The sequence below is a fragment of the Hypanus sabinus genome, chromosome 5 (genome assembly GCF_030144855.1).
Source record: "Hypanus sabinus isolate sHypSab1 chromosome 5, sHypSab1.hap1, whole genome shotgun sequence".
Classification (NCBI taxonomy): Eukaryota; Metazoa; Chordata; class Chondrichthyes; order Myliobatiformes; family Dasyatidae; genus Hypanus; species Hypanus sabinus.
The window spans coordinates 176,347,941-176,369,483 of record NC_082710.1 but is presented as its reverse complement, the minus strand read 5'-3'; the positions used below and the strand labels follow the sequence as shown (position 1 = coordinate 176,369,483).

Genomic DNA, 21,543 nt, shown 5'->3' with positions numbered 1-21,543 from the left:
ATATTTGCTGAAATTGGTCTTTCTTTTATATGTAACAGGTAAATTCCAAGTTATTGGCCCAGAGCGTCCTGTCATAGCCATCGTGGGTGAAGATGTGAGGATGGACTGTAAAGTTGTGCCAACCGAATCGAGTAGCAACATGGCACTTCAGTGGCTTAAAACAGACCTCCACTCTGCGGTTCACGAGTTCTGAAATGAAAGAGATGCAACTGCTAATCAAGATCCTGCTTACAGAGGAAGGACTGAGCTGTTCAAAGACCAAATAGATAAAGGAAATGTGTCCCTTCGAATAAAGAACATCCGAGTAGCCGACGAAGGGACCTACATCTGCTCAGTTGATAATGGAATTGATTTTGAAGAAACTTCTATTGTCTTGCAAGTTGCAGGTTAGTGGGCATGTCTAAAAAGTGAAAACTCATCTGTACAGAAGCAATGAAAAACTTACTTGCATCACAACATCACAGACACACAGCATTACGTAAGCAGCATTTGTCAGTAACACACCAATTGGACAAAAATTATCCAAAACTTTTACAAGAAGAATACAGTTAGGTCAAAATAAATCTCCATTTTACTGTAAGGTGATCAAAGTGTTCACCGTATTGTAAAACTGTGGGATTTGGGTTGTACCTGTAGGTTGGTGAGAGCAGTGTGGTAGCATAGTGGTTAGTGTAACGCGATGATCAGATCCTGGTTCAAAGGTTCAATGTCCGTTGCTGTCTGAAATGAGTTTATACGTTCTCTCTGTGACCGTGTGGGTTTCCACCCACGTTCCAAAGGAGCGCAGGTTAGTGTTAGTGAATTGTGGGCATACTGTGTGCCACAACAGTACACTCACTATGTGAGTCGTAGCAACACTTGTGGGCTGCAAATCATAATCGTCACACTATTTGAATCGAGAGAACACATTTCACTGCATGTTTCAATGCAAATTTGGCAAAGAAAGCTAATCTTTTTTTGTAAATCTAATCTTCTTTCAAGAGCTGAACAGTTGGAAGGAAGTAGTTGTTCTTGAACCTCGTGGTGTGGATTTCAGGCTTTGGAAGCTGTGAGAAGATGGCTTCTTGTGTTTTGTACCAGGAGGATGGTGTGAATTTCTGATAAGTGCTTCCATCTTGTGCAGACACTATTGAGTGAGGGGAGAGACGTGCCAGTGATGGACCGAGCTGAGTGCAGTTCACTCTGCAGCCTCACGTGCTCCCATGCATTCTGATTACTGTAGCAGACTAAGGCTGATCCCAAAACAACACAAGCTTGGTTGTGGGGTTGCACATTGTGCCACGGTCTGGTTAAAATAAAATAATCATTGTATGGGTAAACTAATGTATGTTGAAATTTACTCTTCATTCTCTGTTATAATATTTATACATCAGTATTCATTATATTGATGTAGTCAGAAGATTCAGAAAGTCTGAAGAAACCAACTGTAGGGAACACACGAACAAGGACCTTCCCTGCAATCACGGAGAGACCACACATGAAGTGATGCCAACAATTTTATTTGACTACTGAAGGACCAATCAGAATCAGGTTTATAATCACTGACATATGTCAAGAATTTCAGGACTGAAGGTGTGAGATTTGAATGCATGTGGTATACAGGCCTGTACTGAACAGCTAAAGGAAAGTAGCTGCTCTTGAACCTAGTGGTGTGGCACCTCCAGCTTCTGCACCTTGCTACAGAGAATGGAGTTCAGAAGAATGAGGGGGAGGATCTCATTGAAGTGTATTGAATATTGAAAGGCCTAGAGAGAGTGGGTGTGGAAAGGATATTTTCTGTGGTGGAGAAGTCTGTGACCAGAGGGCACAGCCTCAGAATTGAGGGGTGTCCACTTGGAACAGAGATGAGGAAAAATCTCTTTAGCCAGAGGGTAGTGAATTTGTGAGATTCATTGCCACGACGACTGTGCAGCCCGTCACTGGGTATATTTAAGGTGGATATTGATAATCACCAACATTATGTGCTGTGTTATATAACGTAGGCAAGAAATAATGAACCACTGCAAATCACAAGATACCGTTATGGTGATAGGGGATATGAATGGTAAAGCTGGACACAAGGAGATATTGTCAGCGCATATGGTTTGGGAAGCAGGAATGATGAAGGTGGGAGACTCATGGACTGGTGGTGTGTGAGTGATCAGATAATAAACACGTGGCTCAAGCAGCACGTTAGTAGATTGTGGACTTGGAGAAGCCCAGAAGATCTGCAGTCAAATAGACTACATCACAATCAGGAAGTGATGTGATGAAGCCTTGCAACAGTCCAAGGCATATCCAAGAGTCGACTGTGAGAGAGACCATGCTCCAGTGATACACCAGCATGAAAGTTCAATTATCCTGCGAGACCTAAGTAACTGAACAAGGTGGGGGAATAATATTAGATGCTGAAAGAAGCAAAAACCTTGTGGGATAGTGGGCGTTATCAGATGTTGATAGATTCTTGATTATTCATGATGTCAAAGGTTACGGGGAGAAGCCGGGAGAACAGGGTTGAGAGGTATCATTTCACCTTGGTAGAGTGGTAGAGCAGACTCAGTGGGGTGAATGGCCTGATTCTGCTTTTATGGTCTTATTGAAATTTGTTGTTATGTAGCTGCAGAACAGTGCAATACATGAAAAATATTTGCAGTTACATTAAGAAATATAAAAATAAGCAGTGCAAAAGGAGAGTAAAAATAATGTCGTGTTCATGGTTTCTTGGAAATCTGAAGATGGAGGGGAAGAAGCTATTCCTAAAATATGGCGTAGATGTCTTCAGGCTCCTGTACCTCCTCTCTGATGGTAGTAATCAGAAGTGGCCATGCCCTGAATGGTGAGTGTCTTCTCACGGTTGATGCTGCCTTCCTGAAGATGTCCTCGATGGTCGGGAGGCTAGTGCCCATAATGGAGCTGGCTGAGTCTGCAGCCTTCTTTTCCAGTTCTGTGCACCGGAGCATCCAAACCAAGCAGTGATGCAACCAGTCAGAATGCTCTCCACAGTACATCTGTGAAAACCTGCTGGAATCTTCGGTGACACACCAAATCTCATCGAGCTCCTGAAGAAGTACAGCTGCTGGTGTGTCCTCCATGACTGTGTCAATGTGTAGATCTTCAGAGATTTTGCACTTGCCTTCATTGTTGCTGGCAAGAAGATTCCACAGACCGTTTTAAAGTTTATTACCAAACTACATATATGCCATCCTGAGATTCATCTTCTTGTGGAAATTCACAATAAGTAGAAAGAAACCTGCACACAACCGAGAAAATCAACGTGCAAAAGACAACACAATACACAAATAATAAAATAAGTAAAAACAAACAAAATAATAATAAATAAATATGTAAGCAATAAATGAGATGAAGAGTCCTTGAAAGAGAATCCATCGGTTGTGGGAGCAATTCAGTGTTGAGGTGAGTGAAGTTAGCCCTTCTGGTTCAAGAGCCTACTGTTTGAGGGGTAATTAATGTTCCTGAACTTGGTGGTGTAGATCCTGAGGCTCCTGTGCCTCCTTCCTGATGGCAGCAATGAGAAGAGACAGACAAAGAACAATAGTTTTGGGTTCAAACTTGGCAAACTGGGGCAGTGAGAAAGCACAGCAGAGAGTGCACAGAGCGGATCTGAACTGACAACCTCGTGCTGAACGTTTCTCAAGTTTTACACAAAGAGCAATTCATCACAAATATTATTTCTAAATTTGTTTGTTGATTCTTGCAGCTTTGGGATACGAGCACTGGATCAACATTGGAGGATATAGAAAAAATGAAATTCAACTTGTCTGTGAATCTAATGGATGGTATCCTAAACCACTAATACAATGGATTAGTGGTGATAAAAAGAATTTGACTTCAAAGTCTGAAATAAATTACAACCAGGATTCCAAAGGCCTGATAAATGCCAAGAGCAAGATTTTTGTCTCAAAAGATTCAACCAACAGGTCCAGGTGTATCTTAGAGAATCAAGTACTGAAGAAAGGACAAGAAGCAACTATCGAGATAGCAGGTTTGTAAACTACCAAATGTAGTTATTCACAATTGATTTGTATAGCTAATAAATTGAACGACGAGAGACAACAAAGTAACTACACTGCCAAGATAATCTCACTCTACAAACAATCTTGATGGTTTTGTCTCATGCCTAATGAGGATAGGTTGAGTGAAATAGGGCTTTCCTGTTTGGAGTGAAGGAGGATAAGAGGTGACTTGATAGAGGGCTGAAGGGCCTGTACCGTGATATAATGTTCCACGTTCTGTCTTCCACAGTAGGTTGGTCCTGGATATCAGCTCAGAGCTGAAATGTGGTGTGGTGGGATTTCTTGATTTGGATCCCTCCAGATTATTGAAGAGGGATTGTTCACACATGGACAGTGGCCAGTTGTGTCTTTTATAATGTTTCCTGTGCCCATTCCAGACCGAGCAGGAATAATCCCGGGGTGATGAGTCCTTGAAGCAATTGTATGAATATTTTTAACAAGCTGTTCCCCATTTGGAGCAACGAACACAGAACATGCAACATAGAGCAGAACAGCACAGTAAGGCCCTTCAGCCCACATTGCTGTGCTGACCATTTCACTCTGTGACTAATCTAACTCTTCCCTCCCACATATCCCTCGATTTATGTTTCTTTACAAACTACTCCTTTGTTTGATCGTCATAAACTCTTACTCCTTGGTCTAACTACACCACTGTGCAGCTGGGCATTGGACTTCCAAACCAACAGACCTTGGATAGTCAGGATGCTTAACAGCAACTCCCTCCCTCCCCATCATCCTCAAGAGGGGTAGCCCCCAGCACTGTGCACTGAGCCCATCACTGTACACTCTGCTCACACACAACTGCCCAACCAAACACCCGAACATTCACATTGAGCACCCAGGAACCCACCCCTCCAGGCCCCACTGCTTTAATACCGCGTCACCGCCTGTATGACACTCCTATGGCTAGCATCATTTTATGGACATACAATCTGTCTTTGCAAATAAGCTATATTATAACCATATAAAAATTACAGCATGGAAACAGGCCATCTCAGCCCTTCTCGTCCGTGCCAAATGCTTACTCTCACCTAGTCCCACTGCCTCGCATTCAGCCCATAACCCTCCATTCCATTCCTGTCCATATACCTATCCAATTATTTTTTTATTGCCAAAATTGCCTCTTCCACTTCTATTGGAAGCTCGTTCCACACAGCTACCACTCTCGGTGTAAATAAGTTCCCCCTCGTGTTACCCCTAAACTTTTGCCCCTTAACTCTAAGCTCATTTCCTCTTGTTTGAATCTCCCCTACTCTCAATGGAAAAAGCCTTTTAAATACCTCTATCAAGTCCCCCCTCAACCTTCTATGTTCCAAAGAATAAAGACCTAATTTGTTCAATCTTTCTATGTAACTTAGATGCTGAAACCCGGGTAACAGTCTAGTAAAACTCCTCGGTAGTCTCCCTATTTTGTTGAAATCTTTCCTATAATTTGGTGACCAGAACTGTACACAATACTCCAAATTTGCCTTCAACAATGCCTTGTACAATTTTAACATTGCATCCCAACTCCTATACTCAATGCTCTGATTTATAAAGGCCATTGTACCAAAAGTTTTCTTCACCACCCTATCCACATGAGATTCCACCTTCAGGGAACTATGCACTATTATTCCTAGATCACTCTGCTCTACTGCAGAGGCCCTTCTGCCCAACTGGTGCATGCCAACCAAGATGTCAATCTATGCTGGTTCCATTTGCCCATGTTTGCCCTTTAAATCCACCCAGTCCATAACAAACTGATATTCTGCATAGTTCCATCAACCTACACCTAGACCATGGCTCTCTAAATGCTGTTCATCTGTGTATTTCTTAAAACTTCTCTCAAATGTTGAAATCAAACCCACATTCGCTGCTTCTGCTGGCAGCTCACACCATCCTATGAGCTCCTTCTTAAGTTTCCCAAAAATATTTCACCTTTCACCCTTAATCCAGGACCTTTAGTTCTAGTCTCACCCAACTTCAGTGGAAAAAGCCAGCTTCTGTTTGTCCTATCTATACCCCTCATAACTGTGTATATCTTCATCAAATTTCCTCTTTATTTTCCTGTGTTCAAGGGCACAAAGTCCTAATCTCGTTAACATTTCAGTATAACTCAGGACCTCACTTTCTGGTAGCATCTTTGTAAACTTTCTCTGCACCCGTGCAATTTTATTTATATCTTCCCATGTGGCTTTAGAAATATAGGGCACTTCCCAAAGTAGCCGTGCACTTTCAGCCTTATTTTTCTTAAATAGAAAATGAATGATATCTGTGGGTTATTTTCAAGGCGATGTTGTCTAATCATTGGCATTTGCTTTTCAGATGTTTTCTTGCCAGTTGTCTCGGGCTGGCTGGTGTTTTTGTGTCTGCTCCTCTGTCTTCTGTTGATAGCTCTTGGTCTTGGCATTTTCTGGACCTTAAGAAGACGTAAATACATGAAAGGTATGGTCTTGGTCTCACGCAGCCATTGGGCAACACCGAGTCACAATTTAACGCACTTTATTTTTCATGTTACCAATGAAATTAAACACACCCAGTGGCTACTTTATTTGGTACAGGAGTGGAACCCGGTGTGGTCTTCTGCTGCTGCAGCCCATCTGTTTCAAGGTTCGATGTGTCATGTGCTCAGAAGTGCTCGTCTGCACACCACTGTTGTTTCGCTTGGTTATCTGAATTACAGTCAGCTTGAACAACTCTGGCCACTCTCCTCGGATCTTGCTCAATAACAAGCCTTTATTAGTTATTTGCATTAATGAGCAGGTGGACCGAATAAAGTGGCCACATCGTGTAGCTTGAAATAAGTAGGGGAAGCGGCATGTGTGCAGAAATAGTCTGACACTCTTTTGGATCTTTGCAACCCATGAAATCCTGATATTTTGGGTTGAGGTTGGTTGATGTTGGGGTGGGGTTCCTGTGGGAGAGGATTCAGAGAGGCCCATGTAACAATTGGCTTCGAAGTGGTTAGGTGTCTGCAGACCCAATTCCATGTGGGCTGGATGCTTGTCCTGGGGTTGAAGGACAGTGAATGTGACTGTGGGAGGAAGGAGTGCAGCTCTCTTTGCTGTTTGCTTTGTTGCTTTTTGTGTTCTGTTGTTCTGCTGAACATTGTCTGATATGTTGGAGATGGAATGTGTGGTAACACGTGCGGGCTGCCCCCAGCACATCCTTGGGTTGTGATGGTTGTTAACACAAATGATGCATTTTGCTGTATGTTTTGAAGTAAACGTGATGGACGCCAGGGTAATGTAGCATGGCACTATTAAAGCTCAGAGCGTTTCTTCCATGCTGCCCTCAAGTTTACCTAATCCCTTTCCGACACCTCCCTCCCCTTTCTCAATCTCTCTGCCTCTATGTCTGGAGACAGCTTATCTACTGATGTATAACCATATAACCATATAACAATCACAGCAAGGAAACAGGCCATCTCGGCCCTCCTAGTCCATGCCAAACCCTTAATCTCACCTAGTCCCACCTACCCGCACTCAGCCCATAACCCTCCACTCCTTTCCTGTCCATATACCTATCCAATTTTACCTTAAATGACACAACTGAACTGGCCTCTACTACTTCTACAGGAAGCTCATTCCACACAGCTATCACTCTCTGAGTAAAGAAATACCCCCTCATGTTTCCCTTAAACTTCTGCCCCCTAACTCTCAAATCATGTCCTCTCATTTGAATCTCCCCTACTCTCAATGGAAACAGCCTATTCACGTCAACTCTATCTATCCCTCTCAAAATTTTAAATACCTCGATCAAATTCCCCCTCAACCTTCTACGCTCCAATGAATAGAGACCTAACTTGTTCAACCTTTCTCTGTAACTTAAGTGCTGAAACCCAGGTAACATCCTAGTAAATCGTCTCTGCACTCTCTCTAATTTATTGATATCTTTCCTATAATTCGGTGACCAGAACTGCACACAATATTCCAAATTTGGCCTTACCAATGCCTTGTACAATTTTAACATTACATCCCAACTTCTGTACTCAATGCTTTGATTTATAAAGGCCAGCGTTCCAAAAGCCTTCTTCACCACCCTAACTACATGAGACTCCACCTTCAGGGAACTACGCACTGTTATTCCTAGATCTCTCTGTTCCTCTGCATTACTCAATGCCCTACCATTTACCCTGTATGTTCTATTTGGATTATTCCTGCCAAAATGTAGAACCTCACACTTCTCAGCATTAAACTCCATCTGACAACATTCAGCCCATTCTTCTAACCGGCATAAATCTCCCTGCAAGCTTTGAAAACCCACCTCATTATCCACAACACCTCCTACCTTAGTATCATCGGCATACTTACTAATCCAATTTACCACCCCATCATCCAGATCATTTATGTATATTACAAACAACATTGGGCCCAAAACAGATTCCTGAGGCACCCCGCTAGTCACCGGCCTCCATCCCGATAAACAATTATCCACCACTACTCTCTGGCATCTCCCATCTAGCCACTGTTGATTCCATTTTATTACTCCAGCATTAATACCTAACGACTGAACCTTCTTAACTAACCTTCCATGTGGAACTTTGTCAAAGGTTTTGCTGAAGTCCTTATAGACTACATCCACTGCCTTACCCTCGTCAACATTCCTCGTAATGTTAATGTCTGTTATAAACTCTCTGACTCCCACTGCTACCCGGACTATACCTCTTCCCACCCTGTTGCTTGTAAAAATGCCATCCCGTTCTCTCAATTCCTCCATCTCCTCTGCAACTGCTCTCAGAATGAGGCTGTTCATTCCAGAACTCAGGATATGTCCTCCTTTTTCAAAGAAAGGGGTTCCCCTCGTCCGCCGTTAACACTCCTCTCAACCATATCTATTCCATCTCATACATATCTGCTCTCACCCCATCCTTCTGCCACCCCACCAGCGATTGGGTTCCTCTTGTCCTCACCTACCACTCCACCAGCCTCCACATCCAGCAACTAATTATCCACAACTACTGCCATCTCCAGTGGGATCCCACCACCAAGCACATCTTTCCCTCCCTCCTGGCACATCCTTGCAAGCAGAACAATTGCTACACCTGCCCCTACACCTCCTCCCTCACTACCATTCAGGACCCCAAACAGTCCTTCCAGGTGAGGCCACACTTCACCCGTGAGTCTGTTTGGTTCATCTACTGCATCCGGTGCTCCCGGTGTGGCCTCCTGTATATCGGTTAAATCGGATGTAGATTGGGAGACAACTTCGCCGAGCACCTACGCTCCATCCACCAGAAAAAGTGGGACTACCAATGGCCACCCACTTTAATTCCACTTTCCATTCCATTGCACAACAAAGCCACACATGTTGGACGAGCAACATCTTATATTCCGTCTGGGTAGCTTCTAACCTGATGGCATGAACATTGATTTCTCAAACTTGCAGTCACACCTCCGACCCTCCTTCATCATTCCCCATTCCCATTTCCCTCTCCCTCCTTACCTGCCCATCACCTCCCTCTGGTGTTCCTCACACTTCATCATTCCCCATTCCCATTTCCCTCTCTCTCCTTACCTGCCCATCACCTCCCTCTGCTGTTCCTCACACTTCATCATTCCCCATTCCCATTTCCCTCTCTCTCCTTACCTGCCCATCACCTCCCTCTGGTGTTCCTCACACTTCGTCATTCCTCATTCCCATTTCCCTCTCTCTGCTTACCTGCCCATCACCTCCTCACACTTTACTTTCTTCCATGGCATTCTGCCCTCTCCTATCAGATTCTGCCTTCTCCAACCCTTCATCTGTTTCATCAATCAACTTCCCAGCTTTTTGCCTCACCCGCCTCTTCTCCCGGTTTCACCTGTCACCTACTACCTTGTATTTCTTCCTCCCCTCTCTCTGACTTTTCATCTTTTTTCTCCAGTCCTGATGAAGGCTCTCAGCCTGAAACATCAACTATTTACTTTTTTTCCTTCGATGCTGCCTGGCCTGCTGAGCTCCCCCAGCATTTTGTGTGTTGCAGACACGTTTCACTGTCTGTTTCGACATAATGAGATAAATAAATCTGAATCAGAATCCATTCTGTTTCTGAAGTAGACTAGCAAGTTGCTCAGTTGTGCTACATCCAGTGTTAAAGCAAAAGAACGATATAAGCAGATACTCCACCTGGTATCAACCCACGCGCTGAATTCTGACATCGTCAGTTCCTCTTTCCATCTTTTTATTATCATTATTAATAACAACAAAATAAAATTGATACATAGATAATGGGATTACAAACGTACATGTTTCAATTAACTATAAAAGATTACAAGAACAATGATTACAGTATAAATGAGTATTCCCACATCGTAAATGATACAATATACAAATAAACAAGGCAAACCTAGATGTATCACAATATAAAATAAAAAAGAAAAAGAAAAAAAGTAAAGAAAAACCATTATGCAAAAAACTAATCTAAAAATCTAATAACTAATAGAAGAGAAAAAAAACAAAAAAAGAGAAAAAGAAAAAATAAAAAATAAAAAAGAGAGAAAAAAAGGGCTGTTTATAATATCTCACAAAAATACAAAATCATCAATGTCGTCAACTCCAACCCTCTTGACATATATGCAATCAAAACTGGAAAATCAAATAGGCCTGGAACAGGGTCCTATTACATCATATGAAAATATTGAATAAATGGTCTCCACATCTTTTCAAATTTAATAGAAGTGTCAAATACACCACTTCTAGTTTTTTCTAAATTTAAACATAACATAGTTTGAGAAAACCAATGAAATACAGTGGGAGGATTAATTTCCTTCCAATTCAACAAAATAGGTCTTCTAGCCATTAGTGTAAGAAATGCAATCATTTGACAAGCGGAAGAAGATAAATGAAGTGAGTCCATCATTGGTAAACCAAAAATTGCGGTAATAGAATGGGGCTGTAAATCAATATTCAATACCGCAGAGTTAATATCAAAAATATCTTTCCAATATTTTTTCAATAGCGGACATGACCAGAGCATATGAGTTAAAGACGCTATTTCAGATTGACATCTATCACAAATAGGATTTATATAGGAATAAAAATTAGCCAATTTATCCTTGGACATATGAGCCCTGTGTACAACCTTCAACTGTATTAATGAATGTTTAGCACATATAGATGATGTATTAACTAATTGAAGAATTTTATCCCAATTCTCAATAGGAATAATAATGTTGAGCTCTCTTTCCCAATCATTTTTTGTCTTATAAAGGGGCTCTGAACGTATCTTCATAATTATATTATAAAATTTTAATATAAGCCCTTTCTGAAAGGGGTTTAATTCAAACAAATTCTCCAAAATGCCTAAAGACACAAAGTTTGGAAAAGTAGGAAGTACAGTATTTAAAAAATTCCTAATCTGTAAATATCTAAAAAAATGAAATCTAGGCAAATTATATTTATTAAATAACTGCTCAAAAGACATAAAACAATTATCCAAAAATAAATCAGAAAATTGTAGTAATCCTTTAGTCTTCCACGCCAAATAAGCTTGATCTATAATTGAAGGGTAAAAAAAACAATTGGATACAATAGGAATATTTAAAACAAACTGAGTCAACCCAAAAAATTTCCAAAATTGAAACCATATACGTAAAGTATGTTTAACTATCGGGTTGTCAATTTGTTTCGGCAATTTAGAAAGAGCAAAAGGGAGAGAAGTCCCCAAAATAGAACCCAGTGCAAAGCCTGGTACCGATTTAATTTCCAGGCTCACCCAATGAGGGCCAAAAGATCCATCCCAATCCTTCAACCAACATATCAAATATCTAATATTAACTGCCCAATAATAAAATCTGAAATTAGGCAATGCTAATCCACCTTTGTTCTTTGCCTTCTGTAAGTATATTTTACCTAACCTAGGATTTTTATTCTGCCAGAAATATGAGGAAATTTCTGAATCAACATTAGTAAAAAAAGATTTCGGTATAAAAATTGGTACCGCTTGAAAAATATATAAGGACTTGGGTAAAATAACCATCTTAATTCAACCTATCAGAGTTAAAGATAATGGTGACCACTTAGTAAACAAACATTTAATCTGATCAATTAAGGGTACAAAATTAACCTTAAGTAAGTCTTTGTGGTTTTTTGTGATTTTAATCCCTAAGTAAATAAAAAAATCATTAACTAATTTAAAAGGTAAGTTTCCATAAATTGGGACCTGTCTACTTAAAGGAAACAATTCACTATTATTAAGATTTAACTTATACCCAGAAAAATCACTAAATTGAGCCAACAATGATAAAACTACAGGAATAGATTTCTCAGGATTGGAAATAAATAATAATAAATCATCTGCATACAAAGATAACTTATGAATATCTGTCCCATGATTAATACCAAGAATATCCTGTGATTCTCTAATAGCAATTGCCAAGGGTTCTAAAGCAATATCAAATAATAGTGGACTAAGAGGACAGCCGTGTCTAGTGCCCCGAAATAAACGAAAAAAGGGAGATCTTTGATTATTAGTAAACACCAAGGCTACTGGGGTATGATAAATCAGTTTTATCCAGGAAATGAATGTCGGACTAACACATTAAATAAATATGGCCATTCAACTCTATCAAATGCTTTCTCCGCATCTAATGAAATAACACATTCTGAAATATTATGTGAAGGAGTATACACAATATTCAATAAACTCCTAACATTAAAAAAAGAATAATGATTTTTAATAAAACCAGTTTGATCCTCTGAAATAATTTGGGGTAATACCTTCTCCAATCTGGATGCAAGTAACTTGGAAAAAATCTTGGAATCTACATTCAGTAAGGATATTGGTCTATAGGATGCACAATCAGTAGTGTCTTTATCTTTCTTCAATATTAAAGAAATAGCTCTATAAAAAGATTGTGGCAAATTGCCCAATCTAATTGCTTCTTCAAAAACCTTATATAACCAAGGAGAGAGAGTAGCCGAAAAACATTTTTAAAATTCTGCTGTATACCCATCCGGAACAGATGCTTTCCCTAAATTCATGGAGGAAATAACCCCTTTGATTTCTGCATCAGTCATAGGAGTTTCCAACATTGAAAGATCATCTGGTGATAATCTTGGGAAATACAATTTCCCGAGAAAATCACACATGGCACTACAATCCTGAGGAAATTCAAAATGATACAGGGAAGTATAAAAATCCTGAAATGATTTATTTATCTCATCATGGTTAATTGTCAAATCCCCATTTTGCTGACGGATCTTAGTAATTTGACATTTAACCAAAGCATTCTTCAATTGACTAGCTAATAGTTTACCCGATTTATCACTATGTATATTAAAATCAGATCTGGACTTCATCAGTTGATTTTCAATCGATGATGTAAGTAATAAACTATATTCTGTTTGAAGTTCAACCCTTTGTTTGTAAATCAAATATTTCTTGTCAATCTCTTTAATTTTTATCAACCAATAAAAGAGTTTCCTTCTTTATGCATTTTCTCAGACTAACAGAGTAAGAAATAATCTGTCCACGTATATATGCTTTAAAGGTGTCCCAAAGTGTTCCGTAAGAAATATCTTCCGTGGAGTTGGTTGAGAAGAAGAAATCGATCTGTTCATTCATAAATTTAATAAAGTCCGGATCTTGCAATAAGGTAGAATCAAATCGCCATTGTCTAGCATTAGGAACTGTGTTCGTAAATTTAATAGTAAGTTTTAATGGAGCATCGTCAGAAATAGCTATACTATCATAATAACAACCATTTACCGAAGGAATCAAACAAGAGTCAATACAAAAATAATCAATTCTCGAATAGGAATGATAAACATGTGAAAAAAAAAGAAAATTCTTTGTCCTTAGGATGCTGAGATCTCCAAATATCAAAAACTCCATTATCAGTCAAAAAAGAGTTGATACAAGTGGCCGACTTATTGGGTACAGTCTGAGTAGATATAGATTTGTCCATCAAAGGATTTAAACAACAATTAAAATCACCACCCATTATTAACTTATATTCATTTAGATTAGGTAAAGAAGTAAATAAGGACTTTAAAAAATCAGGACAATCCACATTTGGAGCATAGACATTAACCATAGCAACCTTTTTATTAAAACGTAAACCCGTAATTAACAAAAATCTACCATTCGGATCCGAAAAGATATCATGTTGGACAAATGCAATAGAGGAGTCAATAAAAACTGAAACTCCCTTTACTTTAGCATTCGAATTCGAGTGATACTGTTGACCCCGCCAAAACCTAAAAAAGCAATAGTTGTCCTCCTTCCTCACATGAGTTTCTTGTACAAAAATGATATGAGCATTAAGTCTTTGGAATACTTTGAAAATCTTCTTTCATTTAATCGGATGGTTTAAACCATTAGTATTCCAAGAAACAAAATTAATGGTCTGAGCCATAGTTCTAAAATCAACCCTTTGGTATAATAAGGGTTAACCAAATTATAAACTCATGCCCCGGAAGAGGAACAAAAATAGAAAGCGGACCCGGAAGTGACGGCATCGCAGACATATTTGTAGTTCAAAATCAGCCCAAAAGAAAAACCTAAAAAAAACTGGTAGAAAAAATATAGAATTAGAAAAAGGACCACCCCCTCCCACTCAAGAAAGAGAAAAAAAACCCGGAGCCAAAAAAAGGCTGGGAAAAAGACAAAATGAAACTAACACTACCCCCATATCAGTGGAAGACCACTCCATATATAAAGGATATATATAAAAAATACCACCCAAACTTTAGAAATTATAATCACTATACTAAAACCAGACTTCTTAATATAATTGGTAGTAGAAAAAAAACGAAGAAAATAGAATCACTAAAAACTTATAAATCGGGTTAAAACCCAAACAAACCAAAAAAAAATTTAAACTGTGATAAGTGATGCATTGTAGGAAGAAGACAAGAGAAAAAAATGCCATCTTAAAAAAAAACACCAACATTTTTTCAAAAACCCACCATCTTAGTAAAAAAGTATTCACCTTCGAAGGATTAAAAATACATCTTCGAAGGAACAGAAAATAGCCAGCAATACAGTATAATAGTTAAAATGTGTAAAACAAAATGATTAATATGTCAAAAAAACACTTTAACTTGAGTATAAAGTGTAGAGTAAACCTACACCAACAACCAGAAACAAAATCTGGTTTGGAGGATCAAAAACCATCTTCCACGATCAAAGTCACTCATTCATTCGGCCTGAGAGCCCATAGCAGTAGGGAAGTTCTCGTTCAGAAAACTTCTCGCTTCAAATGTAGAAAGAAAAACTCGGCGAGGAGCATTTGGCGGAGAGATTCTGGGCTTCGCAGGGTACAAGAGCGCTGGTTTTAAATTTTTCTCATAACATTCAGACATCAGCGGTTTAAAAAGAAGCCTTGCCCTCATTACCTCAGGACTAAAGTCTTCTACTAAGCGGAAATAGTGATCTTGAAATTTAACCATTCCTGCCCGCCGAGCCACACGAATAAGTTGCTTTTTAACATGTACATAATGGAACCGGACAATTACAACCGAAGGTTTAGCTGAAGCACTCGGTGATCGATGCATAATTCTATGCAGGTGATCAAGTAACGGCAGACTGTCTGGGAAAACAGACGGGAACGCATCCTTTAAAAGTTGAGCAAAATACTCCCTAGGGTCATCTTTTTCGATACCTTCTGGGAGACCAAGTATATGTAGGTTCTGTCTTCTGGACCAACTCTCAAAGTCGACACTCTTGGCTTTAAGTGTTTCCACCAGTTTAGTGGTCAAAAGTAAGTCCTGTTGCAATTTTTCAATTATCAAATCTCGTTTCCGAGCGTCTTCTTGCAGAGATGCGATAAGAACTTGCTGCTGGTTAATTACTGAATCCGTCTTATCCATATAATCTTGAAAAGTCTTTATATCTTGTTTAAACATTTGTTGTTGTTCATTAAATTTTTTATCCAAAACCTCCAATAACAATTCATAAGTTAATTCAGTGCGTTGCGGATGAGCTTGCTTCTTTCCATTACCATTCGGGTTGCACCCAGGTTCTCGTCCTTTAGATCTAAGAGCCATTTCTGAGTACATATCTTCAAAAATTCACAATAAACTCTTAACGATAAGTCCAAAAAAATAGCAAGAATCTTTTAGTGTAGGTAAAAATAAGTTGAATAAGGGTGATCAAAGGTTAAAAAAAGTAAAGGTTATGGAACGAATCTAAAACAGTACTCATTCCATGAGCGTCTCCCGCTGACTCCATCATCAATTCCAGTCTAGTTGTCCTTGCAAAGGTCTCCCGGAGGACATTTGAGGGCAGTTGTTTGTATTTTCAGAGATCTCCCACAAAAGGGATCTGTTGGCCACTTAAAGAAAATCTAGGCCACTCAGCCCTTCTACCATGCCATCATGTCTAATTTATTATCCCTCTCAACCACGTTCTCCTGCCTTCTCTCTGTACCCTTTGATGCCCTGACTAATCAAGAATCTAGCAACCTGTCCTGTAAATATACCCAATGACAGTCTCCACAGCCATCTGTGGCAATGAATTCCACAGAGACACTACCCCCAGTTAAAGAAATTCCTCCTCATCTGTTGTAAGGAACATCCTTCTATTTTGAGGCTGTCCTCTCATTCTAGTCTCCACCACTATTGGAAACGTCCAGTCTATCTAGCAATACTCAATAGCTTTCAATAAGAGCCCACCTCATTCTTCAAAACACCAGTCAGTACAGGCCCAGAGCCATCAAACTATCCCCACACATTAACCCTTTCATTCCTGGAATCACTCTCGTGAAAATCCTCTTGACCCTCTTCAATGCCAACACATCTTTTCTTAGAAAAGCAGCTCAAAGCTGCTCTCAGTATTCCCGGGTTGATGTGAGCAATGCTGTGTAAAACCTCAGCATTACATCCTCGACTTTGTATTCTAGTGCATGCCATTGGAGGGTTGGGGTACAGTTCCTGCCACTCTCTGTACATTCTCCCTGTGAAATACAGTATTCTGATTTTTTTCCCACATTCCAAACATGACCTGTTAGGGTCAGGATTAGTGAGTTCTAGTCGTGCTGTGTTAGCACGGCATCACTTGCGGGCTGCCCCCAGCTTTTCACAGACTGTATTGGTCATTGATATAGACAATGTATCTCACTGTGTGTTTTAGTGTACAGGTGATAAACAAAGCTAATCTGTTATACTGACCAAGGCAGCCCTTGTAGGCAATATTCTGGAGTTGACTGCTGTTGTCCTTAGGTACTTACTGTCCTGCTAGCAGAACTGCCCCAACAGTGAGACCAATACTTATGGGAGCAGGTAGTACTGGAGACCGAGCATTGACTACCGATCCTGTAATATCCAGTAGAATTGGGTTCAACGTGGACATGGACATCACCTGCCAACTACCCATCTGTGACCTTCTCAGCCAATGGAACTACGCTGTTCAATGTTCAACATGTATGGAAGAAGCACTGAAAATAGTAATCGTACAAAACAAACCCTGGGTAGCGGGCCTCTCCCTTCAGGAATCACTTGGCAGCATGGTCACTGATCAAAGTGGTCAAGGCACGAAGGACCAGGATGCCATATTAGGATGGTAGTGATTAGCGCAATGCTGTTACAGCTCGGGGCATCGGAGTCCAGTCCGGTGTTCTGTGTCCTCCCTGGGGAATGTGTGGGTTTCCTTTCGGTGCTGCATTACCCATTAGTAGATTGATTGGTCATTGTAAATTATCCTGTGATTAGGCTCGGGTTAAATTGAGGATTGCTGGCAGCACTCCTCGAAGGGCAGGAAGAGCCTATTCTGTGCTGTATCTCTAAGTAAATAAAAATAAGTCTAAAAAAATTGGATCCGCAAGTGGAAATGTGCAAACAATCGTGAGGGGACGAACTTACTTGATTGGCAAGAATGACATCTCCTTATGGCAAATGGATCTGTCCCTGGCCACATTACAAAACTGACCAGGTGTGGTGTTTCTGGATATAAGGTGACACCTTCACACTGGAAACTCTGCCCACTGTCCCCAAAGCCTGTAGATCAAGTTAATGCTCAGTGTTGCCAGACGGTGCCTGGTCCTGTGAACTAAAGGCTAACAGGAGTAGAGCTCGTTAATCTAGTTTGTGTTCCTCCCCGGATTCCCGCCATCCCAAAAGTCAGTTGTCAGCCAATAGGATTCACTCCATGGGATATCAAATAATGACTGATAGCTTTGGATACAGCAACAGTTATGGACCTGACATTCCTTCTGTAGTACTGGAGTTTGCATTCGCTGGTGCAATTACTCGTTCAGTTTTGAAATGCAGAATTCACTCTATTCATTCATAATTATATGCAAAAATAGATGTTAATGAGAGATGCTGGTGTTTATATTAACTACAATTCCCTTGTTGAATTTTCTAGGTCTAGAAGATGACGAATCCGTCAAACAGTATGGTGAGTGTATAATAACCGAAATAAATGCGCTATAACAATGAATAAACTCCCAGCTCTTGTAGATGTGCCTTGTAAAGAGACCATAAGGTATAGTAAGACATTAGGCCATTCAGGCCATCGAGTCTGCTGCACCATTCCATCTTGGCTATTTTATTATCCTTCTCAACCCCATTTTCCTACCTTCTCCCTGTATCCTGGCTAAAGGAATCCCTCCTCATCTCTGTTCTAAAGGGACGTCCGTAACTTTCTTGAGGCTGTGCGCTCCAGTGCTAGACTCCTCCGCTTTTGGACGCATCTGGTCTACCTCAGCCTTGCAATATTGACAGGTTTCAGTAAGGCACCAGCGGCTGAAGCTGCAGTACAGGGTTGTTAAATGATGTACTGAAAATTGACAAAGCATTTAGACCATAAGATATAGGAGAAGAATTAGGCTATTTGGCCCATCAAGTCTGCTCCACCATTTCATCATGGCTGATCCATTTTCCCTCTCAGCCCAAATCTCCTGTCTTCTCCCTGTATTCTCTCATGCCCTGACTAATCTGGAATCTAACAACCTCTGTCTTAAATATTCTCAGTGACTTGGCCTCCTCAGCCACTTGTGGCAATGAATTCCACAGATTCACCACTCTCTGGCTAAAGAAACGTCTCCTCATCTCTGTTCTAAATGGATATCCCTCTATTCTGAGGCTGTGTCCTCTGGTCTTTAGGCTCCCCATCATAGGAAACATCCTCACCACATCCACTCTGTCCAGGCCTTTCAAAATTCGATAGGTTTCAATAAGGTCATTCCTCATTTTTCTGAATTCCAGTGAGTAGAGGCCCAGAGCCATCAAATGTTTCTCATATGACAAGCCTTTCCAATCCGGAATCATTTTTGTGAACCTGTTTGAACCCTTTCCAATGGCAGCACATACGTTCTTAGTTATGAGGCTCAGAAGTGCTCACAATACTCTAAATGTGGCCTCACCTACTGATTCTTGAAAGATCATTATATGTGCCTTCACAATATCTTCAGCCACCCCTTTCAGAACCCTGGGATGTGTACCATCGGTTTAAGCGACTTATCTACCTTCAGTTTCCCAAGAACCTTCTGCCCAGTAATGGCAACTTCACACACTTCTGTTCCCCGACTTTCTGGAACTTCTGGCACACTGCTGGTGTCTTCCACAGAGAAGACTGATGCAAAATACTTCATCAGTTCATCCACAATTTCCTTGCCCCATTACTATCTCTCCAGCATCACTTTCCAGCGGTTCGATATCTACTTTTGCTTCTCTTTTACACTTTATCTGTCTGAAGTATCTTCTTCAATATTATCTGTTAGCTTACCTTCTTATTCTATTGTTTCCTTCTTTATGATTTTTTTAGTTGCCGCCTTTTGGTTTTTAAAAGTTTCCAAATCCTCTAACTTCCCACTAATTTTTGTTGTATTATGTGGCTTCTCATTACACATTGGTGATTATATAAAATTATAAGCAAGCATAGGAAAGGTAAACGACAAGAAAAATATCAGCTCTACACTCCAATCCCACACATGCAATGTCAACTCTTTACAGTAACAAAACATGACAAAGCCCTATTCTCCTACAACATCCAGCTAAAAAGCTTGGTGGTTAGCTAAAAGGTTTGCTAAAAAGCTAAAAAGTGGAGGGAGATTCGTAAGATTACTTAAACACACAGCCTCTGTTTGGAAAGGATAAAGAGATCTGTATCCCAGAATAATGCATTTCCTCATCACCTCAAATATAGTGGTGAGTCATTTAGGACTGAGGGTCTGTTAGTTCTCTGATCATCTGAATTTGATTAGAACATAGAACCTGCGGTAGAACAGTACAGCACAGTACAGGCCATTCAGCCCACAATGTTGTGCCCACCATTTACCTACTTCAAGATCAATACAACCCTTCTCTCCCACTTAACTCTCATTTTTTCTTTCATCCATGTGCCTATCTCACAGTTTCTTTAATGCTTCCAATATGTCTGCCCCTACCAGCACACCTGGCAGTGCCGAGGTGTATGCCGAGGAAATTAAAGCTGTTCAGGCTCTCAACTCCAGATCCGTTTACGTCTATAGGGTTTACCCTGTCTCCATTCTTCAAGCAGTCCGCAACATTGAGGGAGAAGTTGTTTTCTTGATACCACTGTGTCAGGCTGATGACTTCTTCTCTGGAGGCTGCCTGGTTATTATTTAATCCAACTCAGTAACATCAGTGTGGATCTGTAAGTACCAACCTTGGTTTCAAGATCTGTTTCCTTGTGAAATATTGCATGGGGAAAGGCTCTTTCCAACTGTACAAAGATGTGACATTCAATTTAATCACATAGCAAACACAAACTGTTTTTGCTTGAATTTACATAATATAAGTGACTTGCAACTTTTCAAAATGGGGAATAAAGGAAGAACAACCTGATGTTCATTTCCCATGCCTCCAGAGTCATAAAAAGAATCACAGAGTACTACAGCACAGATACAGCGGGACATTGATAGCGTCAGCTCAACAAGCTTTTTGAGGATGTGACTAAACACATTGATGAAGGAAAAACTGTAGATGTAGTGTATATGGATTTCAGCAAGGCATTTCATAAGGTACCCCATGCAAGGTTTATTGAGAAAGTAATGAGGCATGGGATCCAAGGGGACATTGCTTTGTGGATCCGGAATTGACTTGCCCACAGAGGGCAAAGAGTGGTTGTAGACAGGTCCCATTCTGCATGGAGTTCGGTGACCAGTGGAATGCCTCAGGGATCTGTTCTGGGACCCTTACACTTCGTGATTTTTTATAAATGACCTGGATGAGGAAGTGTAGGGAGGGGTTAGTAAGTTTGCTGATGACATAAAGGTTGGAGGTGTTGTGGATAGTGTGGAGTGCTGTCAGAGTTTACAGAGGGACATTGATAGGATGCAAAACTGGCTGAGAAGTGGCAGATGGAGTTCAACCCAGGTAAGTGTGAACTGGTTCATTTTGGTAGGTCAAATATAATGGCAGAATATAGTATTAATGGTAAGACTCTTAGTAGTGTGGAGGATCAGAGGGATCTTGGAGTCTGAGTTCATGGGATGCTCAAAGCAACTGCACAGGTTGACTCTGGGGTTAAGAAGGCATGTGATGTATTGGCAAGCGGTAATGTTGCAGCTATATAGGACCCTAGTCAGACCCCACTTGGAGTGGGGTCTCAGTTCTAGTCGCTTCACTACAGGAAGGATAGGGAAGCCATAGAAAAGATGCA

At 40.5% G+C, this 21,543-nt stretch overlaps 1 pseudogene; it reads left to right on the top strand.

The window, feature by feature from the left end:
- Window positions 1-21,543, top strand: part of LOC132394661 (butyrophilin subfamily 1 member A1-like) — a 49,249-nt pseudogene that overhangs the window by 17,128 nt on the left and 10,578 nt on the right.